A 6,938-nucleotide genomic window follows, 5' to 3' on the forward strand; every position below is an offset into this window, starting at 1 on the left:
ATATTTGTATAAGAAATGAGTGAGCTATGATCATTTTTTGGGACTACTCAAACTGCGTTTTCTGAAAATGCGTTCTTTACGTGTTTTTGAAGTTTTATTGTTGCAGGCTTCGTTGGGGACCGACAAGTGATCGCTGCTGCGTTTAAGTACATTGAGAATGATGTTGAGATGATTGTTGGTGTTTCGTTTCGTGTCGTTAGGCACTCGGTTGAATTAGAAGTCGTATGAATTGATTTGGTGTCAAATGTCGTGTTCACGGATTGGGTTGCGTCGTTTGTGATGCGTAGTTGTTTTTGGGTTTTTGTTGGAGTTTTATTAAGTGCCATAGCATCCTAAGATAGGTCTCGAGGCATTGGTTTATGGTCCGTATCATCGAGTTAGTAGGAATAAGCCTTAGGTGTAGTGATTTCCCGTTAGTTCGTGTTTCCAGCACCTACACGGACCCGTAGCCGAACCCTGGCACGGGATCCGTGCACTTTTTCCTTCAAAATGAGAATTTCCAGTGCCTACCCGGACCCGTACACGGGGTCCGTGTATCCCTTTGAAAAAAATTTACATTTTATTTTTAATATGAATATAAAATGTAGGATTTTTTTGTGGTTATGAATATAAAATATAGGATTTGGTTTGGGATTTTATGTCATGATTTAGTACGATGATTAAACGAGGTAAAGTCCTGAGAGATTTAGAACGTCATAAGGAAATTTGTCATTTTTGGGTGTGAGCATGGCTATACATCTAAGCTATGAAAGATAAGTGTTTGAACTCATGTTAGTATGTGCAGCTGTGGCCCCAAGCGAGATCCAACGAATCTCTCAACGCCAAGTAAGTATGTTCGACGTGCAAAAGAAAATATTTTAAGTTTTTGAGATATGCTAAATGTCTTGTGACCAAATTATGAACGGGTTTGGAAGTCGGTGAACGTGGCCGAGGACCTCTCCACCCCGGTAAAGTATGACCGGGTTTAGATCAGGATTGGGAAGCGGTAAAATATGACCAGGGACCAATCCACCCGTTAAATTATGAACAAGGATATCATGTATGTGGTAGTGGACTTTCCCTGTCAGCCCAGTACTGTGGTTTAGTCTGATCAGGCGTATTTATGTATGGGTCACATGCTTTGAAACATATCTCTACGCAAAATGATGTTATGTATGCTCAAGTATGTATGAAGAAAGCATGTTTAAGAAAATTCTTATGATGATGGCACGTCTACGTTTGTGTTACTACGTTCATGTTTCAAGTGTGTTTATGCTGTTATGTTCAAATTTCAAGTACGTACGCTCTATTTCAAATATGCATGTGGTTTTATTATGTAGTACTTGTTATATCCAGTTTATACATGTTGAGTCTTTAGACTCACTACACTTGATCGATGCAGGTGAGGATGTTTTTGAGGAGACGAGGGGTGGAGACGAATGAGCCGGCTTGGACTACGCAGGAGGCTAAACCCGAGGACCGTCCATGTTTTAAGATTTTATGCAACGATTCAAAAACTCTGATTTCACGTTATTGTTTACGATATTTAATCAAATATTTTTCTTTAGCAAACTTTATTAGTGATCTCTTTTATTACAAATGTTTTGGATGAACAATTGATTGACGACTAAGATTTGAAAGTTTATTTTGTATTTAAGAAACAATTTTATTTTCCGCAAATTTTAAAGTAGTTAAAAGTACGGTATGTTACATGGACAGTTGGAGTCGTCGTACTTGTTGAGGTCATTTTGGTTTGAATATCTTTTTAAGATTGTTGGTATGATATTCATTTTTCTTGGGAAATCAAGAGATATAAATGGGTGAACCAAATGGCTATGAGAAAATAGTCGAGGCAAGAGTTTGGCTCTTTTTCCTTAAAACGATATTGCCCCGCTCCGGTGCTACGGTTGTTGGCAATTCGTTTCCCAAGATACGACTATGACTTCAAAATAGTATCACAACAAATTTTAAAGTCACACGAACTTGAGATGTTTAGAACGCTATCAAGATAGTATGCAAAGTTTCTAATTTCAAAATTTAACCGTTAAACTTAAAAATCCAATTCCAAGAGTTTAAATCTTGCAAAAGTTGGATTTAAGCGCAAATGCTTAAAAAACTCAAAACTAGAAGACAACTCTCGAATTTAATTTCAAAGTTCGAATTTAAGCGTAAAAGCTTAGAAAATCCAAACTCTAGATTTTATATCTTGAAAATTTGAATTTTAAGAGCTAGTACTTAAAAATTCACAATAGAACTAAATTAGAGAGAAATGAGAATAAGAGAAAGGTGTGATACAAATGGGGAGAAAATGAAAAGTCTTGAACCAAAAGTCACACATCTTCATAAAGAGATACAATGTTCAACTTAATTATTTGAATTGGCCTTTTGGCCAAGTCTTTGTATTGGTTGAAGAGGCACACCTCTTCGACCGCAAATCTCACGGCAATTTGCTGTGTGATTTCAATTTTTTTAATTATATATATAATATTAATAATATAATAATATATTATATATAATCATTTCAATTCAATCTTTTCCATCCATAAAATTTGAATTCAATTAATTTCTCATTTACCCTAATTGTTAATCAAGAAATAATTTTGTTCGTTATGTACCACGTTCAAATTATTTTATCGATTCTAAACGAGTACAAAACTCATTTTTTAACACAAGGATCAACAAACTTACATTCCTTTTCTTGGTTTTTGAGTTTACGGTTCCATTCGTTGTCCCCGACCCCGACTCCCCAGAACGAAGGTTCAGTGTCCCCATGGACTGAACATTAGGACCAGAAGTAGTATGCGCTGAAGGAGAAGTTCCTGAAACTGGGCCTTCCTGCCACACCTGATTCACTGTAATGTTGCGAAAATGATGATTTCTTGGTTTAAAGGGACCTCATTACGCAATAATTTCTTCGCCAAGGTTGGTAAGATTGTGACATTTTTTTCCAAAAAGCCAAGCACTTCGACCCATGCAAGCTTTAGGTAAGGTGAAGACGTCTCTAATGTTGTTTCTCGACTCTTTTTTTTTTTTTTATCGAATTTATATTAATTTGTTTGAGTATTTTATGTATCATTTACACGTTTTTATGTTTATCATTACTCAAGTCTTTCATCATATTCGATTAACTATTCTATCATGCTACTCTTCAGATAAATTTAGTCAATCATGCGAGATGATAATGGTTTTGGAAATGATATTTACATTAGGTAAACAAATCAAGTATTTGAATTTGCAAATTATTTTATTAAATGCCATATTAAACTAATAAAATATCTCTTAATCCAAAAATTTTCTTTAGTAGTTTATACTCATATATTAAAATATCTCTTAATCCAAAAATCTATTTTTTTAAAAAAAAAATTAGGTATACCATGCATGTATACCTAATTTTCTTTAGTAATTTATACTCATATATTAAAATATCTCTTAATCCAAAAATCTATTTTTAAAAAAAAAAATTAGGTATACCATGCATGTATACCTAATTTTCTTGAGTAATTTATACTCATATATTAAAATATCTCTTAATCCAAAAATCTATTTTTTAAAAAAAAAATAGAAAAAATTACGTCAACTCGTTGGGACACTTTTTTATTTCAATCTCGAATTTGATGACACGGGTCTTTATTTTTACTAGTGAATGAATGTGAATTATGGAGATAATTTATATTGTTGGATCGGAGAAGTACTTTATCTATTTATCTTTGAATTATTATTGTATAGCTTTTGACTTACAATGGTTTCTTGCCATATATATTTATCATAATGTGAGATTAATTACTACTAAGAGATGCCATTTTTATTAAATTAAAAAACCATAATAATTTTTCAGAAGGAAAAAGTTTTGAATTTTTAGTTACATAATATAAATATGGTTTTTTAGTAATTAAATTAATGTTAATGTGGAGGGCGGAGGTTTGTAAATTGTAATGGTGTACTTTCAAACTCTTTCATACAATAATATTAGTGTACCGACGCACGCAATATTTTTTTACAATTCATTTGATTTAAATGGGGATCAAAATATAATTATAAGAAATAGTGAGATACTATACTGTAATTTTCATAAATAAATTGAAAAATAAAAGAATAAAAAAATGATAGCCTAATCCCATGAAACACTGACTATATACGCTGAACTACATATAACTTACATTAAAATTTTAACATTTTGTTAATACATATAATTATCAAAACAGACCATGACACCAAAATTAGTTACTCTAAGTGTCTCAAACTTAATAAAATATAATAATATATATATATATATATACATATATATATATATATATATTATAGATAGGGATATAAATTAGTTGAAGGAGAGGTTGGTTAGGTGTTGGATCTCGAATTCGAGAACTCGTCCTAAATTTTAAGATGCCGAAAACTCCATCCAATAGGTAATTATTGATCCACGGATAATATAACGGGCCGTGATCGATATTTGTAGACAGTGTAGCAACTTCAAACAAATGTAGGCCTGTTTCTTCGGCCCAGCCATTTAATTCCACTGGCTGTCTCCACCTTCATGTCTCCCTCTCGCAATTTACGATCAGTTGATCTCTCTCGTTTCTCACAGAGAATCTGTTGAAATACATGTCTTGTCCGTTGTATCTATGATTTGATCTGCCGCTGAGACGGTTCTAATTTGATCACGATGGTCGATATTTGATGGACAAACTACGAAGTCGCCGCATCTGTATGTTTCAATACGTGTGCATGTTTCTTCCTCTTCTCGTTATTCTGATTTCGAATGTGTTACCATCTTTTGCAGTAATATAATTGGTCTCTCCTGATTTAGGGAAACATTAAATTCATGGTTTCTCAGGTGTTTCATTCTGTTTTTTTATGTTGGCTTTGACATCAAAAGTCCAAGATGGATGCTTTCTTTGTCTGGACAATACGAGAAGCAGCTCTAGTATTTTTTGATTCTGGGTGAGTTGATGCCATCTGTCGTGTACGTCCGTTTCTTGGATAGATAAAAAAAATTGATTCTTTATCAAATCCATCTCCTGAGGTTTGAAGTCATGAATGGTCAACTCAATAATCTGTAAGCTGTCAACAGACGAATTTGAACTGCTGCCTTGAAACTGATGTTACTGTTAAATTGCCATGTGTCACCATATATTCGTGGTATCTCATTGTCATCAGGTTTTATGTAATTGGTGGAGTTATTCATGCTGAGAGTTCTGACATTTTATGAACTCAGACTCTCATCATTTCTTATTTATCTGGAAACATTATGCATGTGATTTCGTTTGTGACGTATGAAATAATAGGTCTTGATTTTGAAGCTGGATGTGCTATGGAAGCTAAGTTGGGGAAGAGCATTGGTATGACTTATGAGGAACAGTTGCAGACATTGTTATTTACTAGCAATCAACGCATACGTGTACAGTGAGCTAGCCCACACATTAGTCATTTATCTGATGCTTGCTTGGTAATGCAGATGCCTTTAGCTTTAAGCTTTTCTGATGGGCAAGATTGGAATCTGAAGCAGAGCTAGTTTATTTTTTACTTTGCTGGCGGGAAAGATGCTATTTTGGGGTGGCATGCAACTGTATCATCTTTGTCTTTATTGGCAAACTGTTTTCTCGGATTCTTTTCTTCTTGTTTGTGTGTAATCAGAGTGCTTCTTTTTCTCCTTATGCCTTAACTATCTAACGATCTTCCCACATGGGTCTTTATCATTGCACATCTTATTCTCTCTTGTATTTCTCATCTTGAGCTGAGTGTAGTTTGATATTATTTGGTTTTAATCATCTAACAAAATCGAGAGTTTGCTATGCTGTAGACTCCAGCAAAATATGGTTTTGTATCCACAAATTTAAAAGGGTGAAAGATGGCCTTTTATACCGAGGAGGAGCAAACGGATTATTACCTTTTCAAGATTGTTTTGCCTGGTGATTCAGCTGTTGGTAAATCAAATTTGCCCTCTTGATTTGCCAGAGATGAGTTTTACCCAAATTCAAAATCTACCATGGGGGTAGAATTTCAGACTCAGAAGATGGTAATCAATGGGAAGGAAGTCAAGGCACAGCTATGGGACACAGCAGGTCAGGAGCGGTTTGGGGCTGTAACTTCTGCATATTAAGAAGTGCATTTGGGTCACTTCTTGTCTATGACCTCAGCCAACACCAGAATGATTTGTTTCATTAGGAATGTAAGGTGGGATGAAAGACTAATAGTTTCTGAATTAGATGGCGACATTTTGAGGTAAAATATAACAAAATATTCTGTCAAGGAACCATATTTCAATTTCCTGTTGGTAATTGCGTTTGCATTAGATAAGTAGTTATGAATCATAGCCGGTATAAGAAATAGCCTTTTGTTCTCTATTTTTATGTTCAATCCCTTCAATAATGTGATTTGATGTTGCAAGTTTTTACACTTCTGGCTTTGGCAAAAGGAGCTTCGGATTATTTTCTTGATATATTTCCCGTTGCTGATTCTGTTACTAACTTGCCTGCTCGATATGATGTATCAAGTAAGCATGATATTTTTACTTTGAGGAAGGCAGAACCATACCAACCATTGTGCCAGTTATGCAAGTGGAGAAATGGTTAAAGAGGCTGTAAAGGATAGGTTTTCTAACCAGCGACTGTGAATCTATGATTACCGCATAGAATGTATTTTCCAGTTACATGGGATTTTTGCTTGAATTAAGGCTGTATTTTCTATGGATGCATAATGATTTTGCTAAATCTAGGTGCCATTTATGAAGGCTTCAATTGTATCCCTAAGGTGAAAACTAAACTGCAGAGAGAAATGGGGGTGTAAATGAACCGAATCGAGTCGAATATGATGAAAATTTAAAAGCTCGAATTAGTTTATTTGAGTTTGAGCTTCGAAAATTTTAAAAAATTTCGAATTAAAGTTCGAATTCGGCTCGAAAGATACGAATATGTTTGCGAACTATTCGATTTATTGCTCTAAAATAAGTGTTCGAAAGAATC

At 34.2% G+C, this 6,938-nt stretch overlaps 1 long non-coding RNA gene across 2 annotated transcripts; it reads left to right on the plus strand.

The window, feature by feature from the left end:
- Positions 1-4,507: 4,507 nt before the first annotated feature.
- On the plus strand, positions 4,508-6,676 carry LOC142539077 (uncharacterized). Of its 2 annotated transcripts, XR_012818802.1 has the most exons (4): positions 4,508-4,681; positions 4,811-4,917; positions 5,262-5,315; positions 5,432-6,676. It is a non-coding gene; the product is annotated as an uncharacterized LOC142539077 (long non-coding RNA). The 2 variants fall into 2 exon arrangements; XR_012818801.1 differs by having other exon boundaries at positions 5,262-6,676.
- Positions 6,677-6,938: the final 262 nt, after the last annotated feature.

This window comes from Primulina tabacum, chromosome 3 (assembly GCF_025594145.1).
Source record: "Primulina tabacum isolate GXHZ01 chromosome 3, ASM2559414v2, whole genome shotgun sequence".
Lineage (NCBI taxonomy): Eukaryota > Viridiplantae > Streptophyta > Magnoliopsida > Lamiales > Gesneriaceae > Primulina > Primulina tabacum.